We start from the raw sequence: 12,265 nt of genomic DNA on the forward strand, positions 1-12,265 counted from the left end.
AGATTAAGTTTTAAATGTATTTGAAAATTCCTAGATTTCTTTTGAGATTCATTGAACATTTCAATGGCATGTTTAAATCTCGATATGCACTTCAAATTTGCGACTGGGATGCCGAGGATCGCAAACAAGTTGTGAATAACCATGCGAATCAACATGGTGCACCCAATGTCTCTATCACCTAATCAATGTGCCGGTTAGCCACGCACGCTCCATTGATCTATGATAAACATCGAGCCACCCTTTGTCACCAATGTCAATCCCAAATTAGTGCGCCGGTTAGCCACGCGTGCTCCACTAACGTTTGACAGGGGTACAAAGTGTAATTCCATGGAATAGCATCATTTTCACATTTTACCCTAAAGTAACTAAGATTGAGAAGTTATAAAACAATGTAGTTACTTTAATATTTACATTATACTTATAATGAGGAATTAAGTGCCCTATCCTATCCGTTCGGCTAACGATCCTCCACCAGTCAAGCAAGCGGTAGGTGTGAGTGTACACCCATTAAGCGTCATTTTATAGGCAGCAACCTTATACCCACCTTATAGACCGGCTTCGTGAATGAGGCTTACTAGCGATAAGACTAGCTTATTCTTATATATATATATATATATATATATATATATATATATATATATATATATATATATATATATATATATATATTAATCTTGTAATAGATAAAGTATAAGATTGAATTTTAAACTTGTAAAATTCTAAGGGTTGAAATTTAAAATTTTCAAAATTAAACTTTTAATCAAAAAATTAAATTTCAAAACTTGAGGGCAAGTTTTGAACTTTTCAAAACACAAGGGATCAAATAACAAATAATATAAATCAAACAATTAATTTAGTGATTATCTATATTTGACTTAATTCAATTTCTTGCAAGATAAGTTACCCAATTAATTCAAATAATCAATTTTAATCATATAAGGAATTTATTATCTAATCAATTGGTAATTATCTTGTGTTTTGGCAAGGATAATCTTTCAATAACAATAAAATTCGAATTTTATCAGTTGAAAACATATAAGGCAATTATTCTTCACCAAAACAGCAAGAAATCCCGAGATATCCTCTGTCTGAGTCCCTAACTCGTCGAGTAGCAATCTGAACTCGCCGAGTAGGGCCAACTCACCGAGTCCAGATACTGACTCGCCAAGTTGGTTCGGGCAGAGGCAAGAAAATCGTTTTTCAGCAAGAATTCGACAATTGAATCACATACAACAGAAACCAATCAAGGCTCTGATACCACTGAAGGGTTTTATGCATAAGAACAATCCTATGTGCTCATACAAACCCTAATGCTTGGATCTAGGTTTCTCTATTGTACATGTAATGAATCCAAGACTTACAAACCCTAATCTAGCATACATAATATCAAAATTAACATATAACATCAGATCTAGATGTTTACCTCTTCAAATAGTAGCTTGAATCTTCTTCTCTTGAGCTTAGAATCACAATTGTAATTCCTCTAATGGATCACAAACACCACACAAGCAAGAAGGCAGCTTTGAGAGAGAGGAGGATGCTAATTTTCGGCCTAGGGTTTTCTCTTGGGAACAAGTGTCCGAAAATTGCATGCAAGGGTCTCTATTTATACTATAGGCTGCTAGGGTTTTAGTCTAAACCCTAATGGATAGCTTAGCCACCAAGCAGCCCAAGGAACCTTCTGGAATAGGGCCCTTGGATGAAAATATGATGATCCCTCATCATAATTTCGTTCCCCCCTTAGTCCATTAGGTTTCCCAGCCCAAAACTCAACTATCACACATTTGACAGTTTATGTCCCTTTATTTAATTAATCTCTTTTATCACCAAATTAATTCCTAATTAATTTATGACTAATACTAATTAAATAAATATGATTTCTACTTTAATATATTATTCTTATAATATATTAATAAACCATAATATCCTCTCTCTATCCTTAAATTACCTTGTCAAGTTGCTGTGGTGAAGGCAACCCAAAAGGACCATGCATAATCGGGTCAAGTACATACCAAATATAGTTACGCGCTTAGACACTAATCCAACAATAGAAACTAATAACGAACACTCGAGCTCCCCTAAAGGCAGACCGAGCCCGCTAACGAAAGTCTGAGAAACGAACGACCGACTCGCACCCGAGTCGAATAATACCAAGGCAGGTAGGGATTTCACTAAAAACGTACCTAATACAGGTACACACAAAATTAAGAATAAGCAGTATTATATTCAACAAGAAAGAGTATAGGAACATACCGGCCACTACATCTGGTGCTGCTCTAGCCTCCTTGGCAGTGAGCTGGAAAGTGCGTCCCCGAGCCTTCGGAGGCTCTGCACCGCCCTGCCTCCCGTCGGTGATCCTCAATGTAGCTGGCGCTGGAGCCTGCACCGGTCTGGCAGCTAACTGCGGACAGTGGGTCTTCACATGACCCACCTGATGACAGTGAAAGTAAATCCTCATATCCGGGGTAGAGACGGGCTGGCGGCACTCCCGTGCGTAATGTCCCTCCTTGCCACATTTGTGTCATCCTATACTCAGTCGACACACTCCTGTATGAACCCTTCCGCACTTCCCACAAGTGCGTCCACGCTGCCCTCCCGACCTAGAATCTGCGGCCTTGAACCGCTTCTGCACCGGCTGCGCCTGACCTGGGGCCTGCCTCGACTCACGTAACTGTAACTCAATCTCCAACTCACGCCGCCTTGCGGCCTCCTGAAGCTCCAATAAGGTATCACATCTCTGTGTCGCGACAAACTGCCTGACCCCAATCCCGATCCGGATCCAGCTCCAAAGCGTCTCGTAACCACCATACTGAAAATATACCAATAAATATATCAGATAATCCAATGATAAATGGGAACCAACCCCCAACTAACCCTAAGGATTATGACTTCCTTGACACGCGTATGGGTCCTATGCTTTCAGCAGTACGGGCCCATACTACCTTCCACACCTACCCATATCTGTCTCAAGTATCATCATAACGCCCTAGCATATACATACATGGTGATCACTCTACTCTCGACCCTTGAGAAGAATAATTACTCCATAACCGACCCCATACAACCTACCCATGAAACTTCCACCAACCCCTGCAGCACTAGTGTATGCTAGCCATACATAACGTTGGACCCTATAGACTTTCGAATATTCGACTTTACCCTAAGCCCCCAATCAGACAAGAACAGGACATAGGGCCAAATAAAGCATTCTCAGGCTATAAGATCTTAATTATGCATAACCGTGATGCATACACTAATCTACTACAGTAATGATGTCAATCTCATATAAAGGAAACCCTAGGTTAGCAGGCATCACGTGATCAGACAATTATATCATGTAGTTCTCTGAGAATCTCTAGCCTAGTACCAACATGTTGTTCTAACATATCACATAATCCCATAACTGTATGGTATTTTGGGGTCTACTTACTGGCTCCGGCTGACGGTACACATCACATCCCCTTTATTTTACTTGAAATTCATTTGAAAATCTTTTCCTTGATTTGAGACTGGATTCACACGAATGTTCCTCCAATTCACTCAAACCAAGGCTTTGATACCAACTTGTGACATCCCAAAAATTTTCAAGAAAATTTAAACTTTTCAAACCAATCCATGTCAATAAAAATTGTTCAAACATTAACAAACTTCTCAATTGTTTTCAAAAAGATTCCATATCAGAGTTCCCAGAAAATCCGAAAGTATAAAATATGGAGATGTGTACGTCACGCCTTCGCCTTGTCATGGTCAGCTGAAGTACCTGAAACAATAATCCAAAAATGTAAGCTCGAAGGCTTAGTGAGTTACCCCCAAAATACCAACATCTAGCATCCAACAACAACAATAATAATAACAAACAACATGTATAATGAGCCTTTAGCATGACTGGACCGCCTCCTCAGGGCCTACATCCTATCCGGACCCCTCGTCGGGCCTTCGGCATGACTGGACCGCCTCCTCAGGGCCTACAGCCTATCCGGACGCCCCGGGTATGTTGGCCTCACCGCACAAAGCAAGACTCTGCCTCAACCCAACCCAACCACATATGTCAACATATATATATATATATATATATATATATATATATATATATATATATATATATATATCACATAATCAACAATAAACACAGATCCTACCAACTGCTAAGCATAGCATCATCCTATCTACCAGGTTATCAATCTAACAGATCATAATAACATAACACCCTAACTACTAGGGTACCAATCTAACTGATCATAAATATGTAACAACCTACTAAAATCCGGGATAAAATCCCAAGGGACCGACCTAGTGTCGTAGACCCTGTTGGTATAGTGAGGAGAACTCACCTAGCAAGTAGTGCAGAACTGAACTGAGATTCTTCAATTGCTACCTCCGACACCCTCGACTGTCCGATGATGAACACAAAGTAATTAATAAAGTCTTGAAGATGTCAAAAGAGTCCATATGCTTAAGTCCATTATTGGCCCAATTTACCAAATTGGGCCCACCCTCCTAATTGGGCCTAACCTCATGATCCATTATCCCAAACTGGCCCAACAAGTATTATTTACATAGCCCAATAAAGGCCTAATCCCATTTGGCCCATAAACGACCCAAAGCCCTAAGCCCACTTGTCATGAGTCCAACAGAGAGCGTACGCGGGTCGTACCTCTCTGGTTACGCTGGGCGTAATGTTGCTCTACGCTGACCGCCATCGGGATAGTTGACCCTGTACGCTGGGCGTACAGAAATTACGCGGGGCGTACGCGGATTTCACCATGATCTTAATAAGTGCTTAATGGCTTAAGCTCTTAAGCCCATATCCCAGATCCATCGACCAAATATGCCATAGAACCAAAAATTTCCGGACTTTATCACTTTGGACGTCCAGAAGGTCCTTAACTCATGGTCTTAACCCATTAAGACCTTCTCACTTCATGTATGGGACAAGCCTAGCTATTGGGGACTGATTTTTATCATTTAGGACCTTTCCTAAGGTCTGAAAGGACAACTTATTTCGTCTAAGACGTCACATGCACCATCTTGGGACTCTTGGGACAATAAGACCTTCATAAAGTTAAATGTCTAGATGTAAAGCAAGCAAGCATAAAGTTTCAATCTTTTTACCTTCTGGAGCTTTAATGGCACAACACAACTTCAGATCTATAGTCTTGCTTTCCTCCTCTAGCTCCTTGGTTCAATATCTTCACCCTCCAAGGTTCAAAATGAACACCAACTCACACTTCTCACACACACTAGGGTTTGGGACGTTCTCTAAGGTATGGAGGCTGAGGATAAGCAAAAGAATGAGCCATAAGGGTGTTTATATAGTCCCCAACCCCGATTATTAGGGTTTTCAACTAACGTGAGTACGCCCAACGTACATGAGTGTACGTCCAGCGTACTAGGGAACGCTTAGTACGCCCAGCGTACCCATATGTACGCTCAGTGTACTCCTTCCTGACCAAAAGTTGCAACTTTAGTCCTTATACTTCCCGTGACTCAACACAACCCACTCCAAGGACTAACAAAGGCAATAATCAAAAGAAGGCGGGTTTCGAAATATACCTGCCAGGTTCGGGGCGTTACAGCAGGATTCCCAGTTTTTAACCAAGTGTTTATGTGATATTGATAGCTTGGGGAGCCGAAGGATTAGCAGTTCGAGGAATTTCCAGGTAGCCGCCAGCAGAGTTTCAGCAAAAGCTTCAGCAAAGCAAGGTGAGTCTTCTTCCAGTAGGAACGGGTCTAAGGCACCAATGATGACCTGTTTAAGTAGTTATAGTATGTCGGGGTTAGCCCGATGCAGTTTATATGTTTTCTGGACTCCGGTCCGATGCCGGGACGGTCCCGAGAAGTAGTTAAGTATGCGTGATGTCTTTGTGATTCATGCAGGTTATATGATATGTGCTATGTGTTCCGGACTTCGGTCCGATGTCGGGGCAAGCCCGATGTATGTTAATTTACATGTTGTGTGTTATGTGTTCCGGGGTAAGCCCGATGTCGGGGCAAGCCCGCTGTATGTTAGTTATTATGCCAAGTGTTATGTGTTCCGGGGCAAGCCCGACGTATGCTAGTTTATGTGTTATATGTTATATGTTCCTGGCTTCGGTCCGATGTCGGGGCAAGCCCGATGCAGAATATGTTATGTGATATATGTTATGTTGTGTATGTATCGGGGTAAGCCCGATGTCGGGGTGAGCCCGATGCCTGATGCGGTCGGATGTCGGGGTGAGCCTGATGCCAGGCAGGAGTCCGATGTCGGGTAAGCCGATGCCGGGCTTCGTCCCGATGCAGTTGGGAGTAGTCCCAGAGTTATATTTATGTTATGTGTTTATGTTATATGCATTGTGGATTTGTTTATATGTGTACCAGATTACGGTCCGATGTCGGGCAGGGCCCGATGCAGCGGGCTAGGCCCTAGTTATGTGATTATGTGTATGGTATGTGGTAGTTTGGGGGGGAGGGACTCACTAAGCTTCGTGCTTACAGTTTTCAGTTTTAGTTTCAGGTACTCAGTTTTCAAAAGAGGAGCTCGGGAAGATTGCAGTACACACACACCATTTGTTCAGCCTGGGATGTTTATACTCTGATTTACTTGAGAGTTGTTATAATATTCCGAGACACATTGTTTATGATTTTTCTAAGATGTCTGATTACTATGGTTTTATTATTAAATTAAAATGAAATTTTTAGACTGTATTTTTGGGATGTTACAAGTTGGTATCAAATCCTTGGTTTGAGGGATTCGGGCATACTTTCGGGTGTGTCTGAACTCAAACTAAGGAATTGGTATAGAAATTTTCAAAGGAAAATCAATTTTTTTGTAAGAAGGATTTTGAGGAAAGAAAAGAGTTTTAGAAAAAGCAAAAAAAAATTGAAAGAAAAGAATTTTGAAAAGAGAAAAGGGTGTGGTGCATGCAATCAGCCGAGCTCAAGTAAGTACTCCCAAATTACCCATACAAGTTATGTTATGATACGTGTATCAGCTTTATGAGAACTGCATGCTAGGTTAGGACTAAGGATCTAGGGAGGATGCCTTATGTGCCTATGACATGTTTCAGCTTTATGAGAATTGCATGCTAGTTAGGACTAAGGATCTAGGGAGGATGCCTTATGTGTCTATTATGTGTAACCCAGTTTTATGAACCGTATGCTAGTACAGATTAGTTAGTGATGGCTTGAATGTGATATGCTTGATTATGTGGTTAGCTTTTCCCATTGTCCGAATGTTGCTTGCTTTGTGCTTTGTGGGACTCTTAGTAATGTGAGCTAGCTATTAAGTGAATGTGCTATGACACATGTTGTAACGCCCGCAGATTCGGGCTAGTCAATTTAGAGACAATCAGCATCAAAAATGAGTTTTTGATGGAATATTATTTAGAATGAATAATCTTAACCAAGTTGTAGTGGTCGTGACGAAGTTTCCGAATATATAAAGAACGCTGAAATCCGAGTTATAACGAAGAAGTTATGACCCGTCGAAGTTTCGCGACGGAACCGGTACGACACAGCGCGACGTAAATCGTAAATTTACGTTAGAGCGATATTTAGCCTTAGTGATCTAAACAAAAGTCGTAGAGTTCGTTAAACCGAGAGTGTGCATGAAAAGAACGTCCAAATCTGACTTCGTATGAGGAAGTTATGATTTTTCTAAGTTTCAGCTTAGCGGTATGCAGCCCGAATACTCGATTTGAGATCGAGTGAGTTTTAGCCAAAAAAATCTAAATGAGAATCGAAGATCTCATCGATAGTAGTCCAACGAAAGAAAGACAGGCGAAAACGGACGTTGGACGAAGAAGTTATGAATTTCTAACGGAGTTTTCCTGTCCCGGCCTACTAAAAATAATATAATAAAAATAAAGTCAAAATTAGCTGACGTAGTCTAAATGAAAGTTGTAGAGCATAATCTCACCTACGCATCGATATAAAGAACGTCGAAAACGGAGCTCGTATACGAAAGATATGAATTTCTGAAGTTCGGGGCGCGAACCCAAAAGTTGTGTCAGAATTCACGACGTGAACACTGTGTTCACGACGTGAACTCTGAGATTTGACCCTTCCGGAGCTGGCAGACTCAAGTGGACAAGTGACGAACGCAGTGACGATCGAGCTCACGACGTGAGAACTGAAAAATGGCCCTATAAATAGAAATCGAGGGACAGCCGGCCAAAGTTGCTATTCCCATCACTCTCTCACTCCCTAAACCCTCTCTAGTCGTTTTGAAGCACCCCCGAAGCCCCGGTATCATCCCGAGACCCAAATCGGGTCCTGAAGCCTCGAAGATCCCGAGAAGAAAAGAGTTTCCGAGCCGAAGCTCTGCCTGCGAGAAGCCCGGTGTTTGGAGATATTCTGATTTCACCGAAGAATACTATTTGAAGAGTCGTAGTGTTGTCCAATCATCTTCTGATCAAGTGAGTGTATAGTCCCTTTCATATTCACAATTTTAATACAAGTATTGATGAATGTATTAGATATATGATATGGGTGAGTGTATAGTCCCTTTCATATACACGATTTTAATACAAGTATTAATGAATGTATTAGATATATGATATGTGTGAGTGTGAGTGTGAAGTTACTTTCTTCTAACACTGAAACACGAAGTATTTGCTATGAAATACGTGCTATGTGTTTATAGATTGTTTTCCTATTTGAGATAGGTGTGGAATGAATGTTTTATACAGGTTTTTAAATGATTTAAATTGTGCATGTAATTTATATCTACAAATATGTTGGGTAGAACATGGGTAAAAGAATGATGAGAGATGGAAGATGATACGAGTAAACATAGGCAGCTATAGAGTTAGTGCCTAATAAACAACATCGGTAGCTATGAACTTAGTACCTGATAGATAAACGCTGGTAGCTATGGACTTAGTACCTGATAGATAAACCCTGGTAGCTATGGACTTAGTACCTTCTATATATATATACCTTGGTAGCTATGGATTTAGTACCCGATGAATAAACCTTGGTAGCTATGGATTTAGTACCCGATGAATGAACCTTGGTAGCTATGGATTTAGTACCCGATGAGAGAACCCTGGCAGCTATTGTCTTAGTGCCTCACAAAGAACCCTGGCAACTATTGTCTTAGTGCCTAATAAAGAACCCTGGTAGCTATGGATTTAGTACCCGATGAACGAACTTTAGCAGCTATGGAATTAGTGCTTTACGGACGAGCATTGGCAGCTATGGACTTATTGACTGTCTTAGAACCCTGAAAGTAAGGGACTTCGGAATGAATGAATACAGGATAGATGACTCTTAGGGTAGGCCCTTGAGAGTAAAGAAGATAATGGGGAATGGGTAATTGGGGAACTTGATTGATTGATCGATTGATTGATGATTATAAATAATAAATATATTATTGTGGGTTGAAAACTCTATATGCTCACCAGGCTCCCAAGCCTGACCCACTTAGTTTTCTTTGTACTACAGGTAGTGGCACAAGAACATAAATTGGATGACTTGACGAGAGATGTGGGATTAAGGACCAATAGTTATGAATAATTGTTGTAAGGTATGTAGTGTAATGTTTATGCTTTTGGTCTATATCGGAACATGACATCCCAAGGTTTTATATTTTATAATGAAAAATACATTTCTTTAAGAAATGCATTGATAAAGTTTTATCATATTTTGTTTTGGGAACAAATTCAGCAACCCTTTTTAATCAATGGATTACTCTGATTTTATAAAACAAAGCATAAACAAATCGGTCTTTTCTGGTCGTGAAATTGGGGATGTCACACATGTGGCACAAGCTGGATAATCTCAGAGTGATGGATTTGACCCTATTGCGCAGCTCTCGTATGAGTCTAACCGTTCTAGGGATGAGTCTTTTACTCGAAGGATTATCTGATCTCTATTGCATGTGGCTATGTTCATAAGGTAGCTAGTCGACATTACTGGGAAGTCCTTCAGCAGCTAAAGACGGAGTGAGTTAGAGGATACCCTAGGGCAAGCCTAGGATGAGGTTAGCATGAGAGCAACAGTAGTAGCAGAGGGGATTTGGTGGAGTCAAGGCAGTTCTTGAGGAAAGTACGGATAGATGTGGAAGATAGTATGGGCCCGTACTACTCAAAGCAGAGGATCCGTACTCGAATCAAGGAAGGCTGAGACGAACCCAGGGAACTTGTAGTGTGTGAGATCCCTCGATTATGATGAGTATTATGATGATCGTGATGGTATATTTCCAATGTATAGTGACGCTTAGAGGTAGACCAGATGGCAGTTCTGGTGTCGACGAGGGATCAGGCTCAGACTCTGTAGTCGGGCAGCTCGATGAGCAGATGAAGGAGTTCATTCCATCTGAGGTTACGTGCACTATCAATGACTAGACTCCTGTGATCCTCAGTATGATCAAGGAGGGCATTATAGAGATTGTGATGAGAGGTCGAGTACATTCTGCACTGAGATAGCAATCATGATAGGGACTCGTACGTTGATGTTTCGGGAATTCAGAGTTTATGAAGCTTTAGATTGTCAGGGGGTTAGGGACCCCATTGCTAGCAACAGATGGTTGGCAGATGTTGCCAACGCTTTCAGTACCAGCTATTGTCTCGAAAAGGGGACAAGATCCAATTTACTTCCTGTCTCCTGAAGTACAGAGCACGCGATTGATAAGAAGAGGTTGGTAGTGAGTTGAGTGTTGATGCGGTTGATGCTATGTCATGAGATGACTTTTAGAACAGATTCCGGACAGAGTGTGCCCAGGAGATTGAGGCGCAACAGTTGGTACAAGAGTTGTTAGATCTCCGCCAGACTACGGAGACTGCGGTAGATCACTGCCAAGTCTCTGGAAAGAGCTTATATGGCATCTCAGTATGCAGTAGATGAGTACTTGATGAAGGTAAGGTATCAGAACATACTATAGAATAATAATGGGAGATCGTGGGTATTTCGGGGTGCAAGACCCTGAATGATATGACTTTTTTTTAGCTCGAGAACGGGATATTGACTTGGAGCACATTAGTAAGAGGGAACCAGACCAGTTGCTTATATTGAGGGGGTCTAGGGAGGAGACCCAAGAATTCTGACGACTTTGAGAAGACCGCAGGGTCAGATACGGTTCAGCACGTGCAGGAAACTACATGGTAGAGCTTTTCGCTCCAAGGGTTTGAGTGAGTGTCACTATGGGTTATCCTATGTCTGTGTCTGAATTATAATTCCGAGAGATGTCATATGCCAATTGCATACCGAGAATTATTAGTGAGTAGCAAAAGGTCATTTCCCTAATTGTGAATTCGGGAAGTATACTGCGGATTCTTAGAAGTTGTGTGATCTTTCGGATTAGCTAGTATTGGAATACTAGCAAGGGTAAGCGTGGTTTCTAGCAGATTAGTCATGGGATGGTGAGGAGGATTGAGAATCCTTCCAGTTTCGTGTGTTGTAAGTCGTTAGTTGAATCAAAGTGGGGGAGAATCACCCAAGGATTCTGAAGCAGGAACGGTTTTGAAACTAGGATAAGTTTCGCATCCTTGTCAGGGAGGAAGATAACCCATGTGGTTGTATGGTTCAAGGAGAGTGTGAGATGGAAGTTCGGAAAAAAAACTTGCCAATGATGAGATCGCGTTCTCGGAATGTTTGCTAGCAAGCCTTATGGAATCAGGTTGGGGATTCCTGTCAGGACATGGGTTTAGTTTTGGATGTTAGGTCGTGTGTATGCTCGACGTCAGATGTGTTCGGATCGGTAACTAGCGAATGAGATAGTGTTAGAGTTTTGTAAGTCTGCGGGTGTAGTCGTAGCATTCACTAGCAGCCAGATAGTGTTAGAGTGTTGTAAGTCTGCGGGTGTAGCCGTAGCATTCACTAGCAGCCAGATAGTGTGAGAAAGTGTTGTAAGTCTGCGGGTGTAGCCGTAGCATTCACTAGCAGTCGGATAGTGTTAGAGTGTTGTAAGTCTGCGGGTGTAGTCGTAGCATTCACAGCCAAATAGTGTTAGAGTGTTGTAAGTCTGTGGGTGTAGCCGTAGCATTCACTAGCAGCCAGATAGTGTGAGAAAGTGTTGTAAGTCTGCGGGTGTAGCCGTAGCATTCACTAGCAGTCGGATAGTGTTAGAGTGTTGTAAGTCTTCTGGTGTAGCCGTAGCATTCACTAACAGTCAGGTAGTGCTAGAGTGTTGTGAGACTGCGGGCGTAGCCATAGAATACACTTGGCTGGTAGACAGCATGAGCGCGTTGTTAGGACACGGAAGGAACAATAGTACCCACCAGTTTGGGTGTAGCAGTAAGGATATGGAAATCCACGGATTAAATTTCGGAATTATCTGGATGGA

The 12,265-nt window shown here is 41.7% G+C and overlaps 1 pseudogene; it reads right to left on the reverse strand.

The window, feature by feature from the left end:
* The window catches only part of LOC145130382 (RNA-dependent RNA polymerase 1-like), a 279,840-nt pseudogene that overhangs the window by 76,035 nt on the left and 191,540 nt on the right, over positions 1–12,265 (reverse strand).

Source organism: Lactuca virosa, chromosome 8 (assembly GCF_052849685.1).
Source record: "Lactuca virosa cultivar CGN04683 chromosome 8, Lactuca_virosa_CGN04683_v6, whole genome shotgun sequence".
Lineage (NCBI taxonomy): Eukaryota > Viridiplantae > Streptophyta > Magnoliopsida > Asterales > Asteraceae > Lactuca > Lactuca virosa.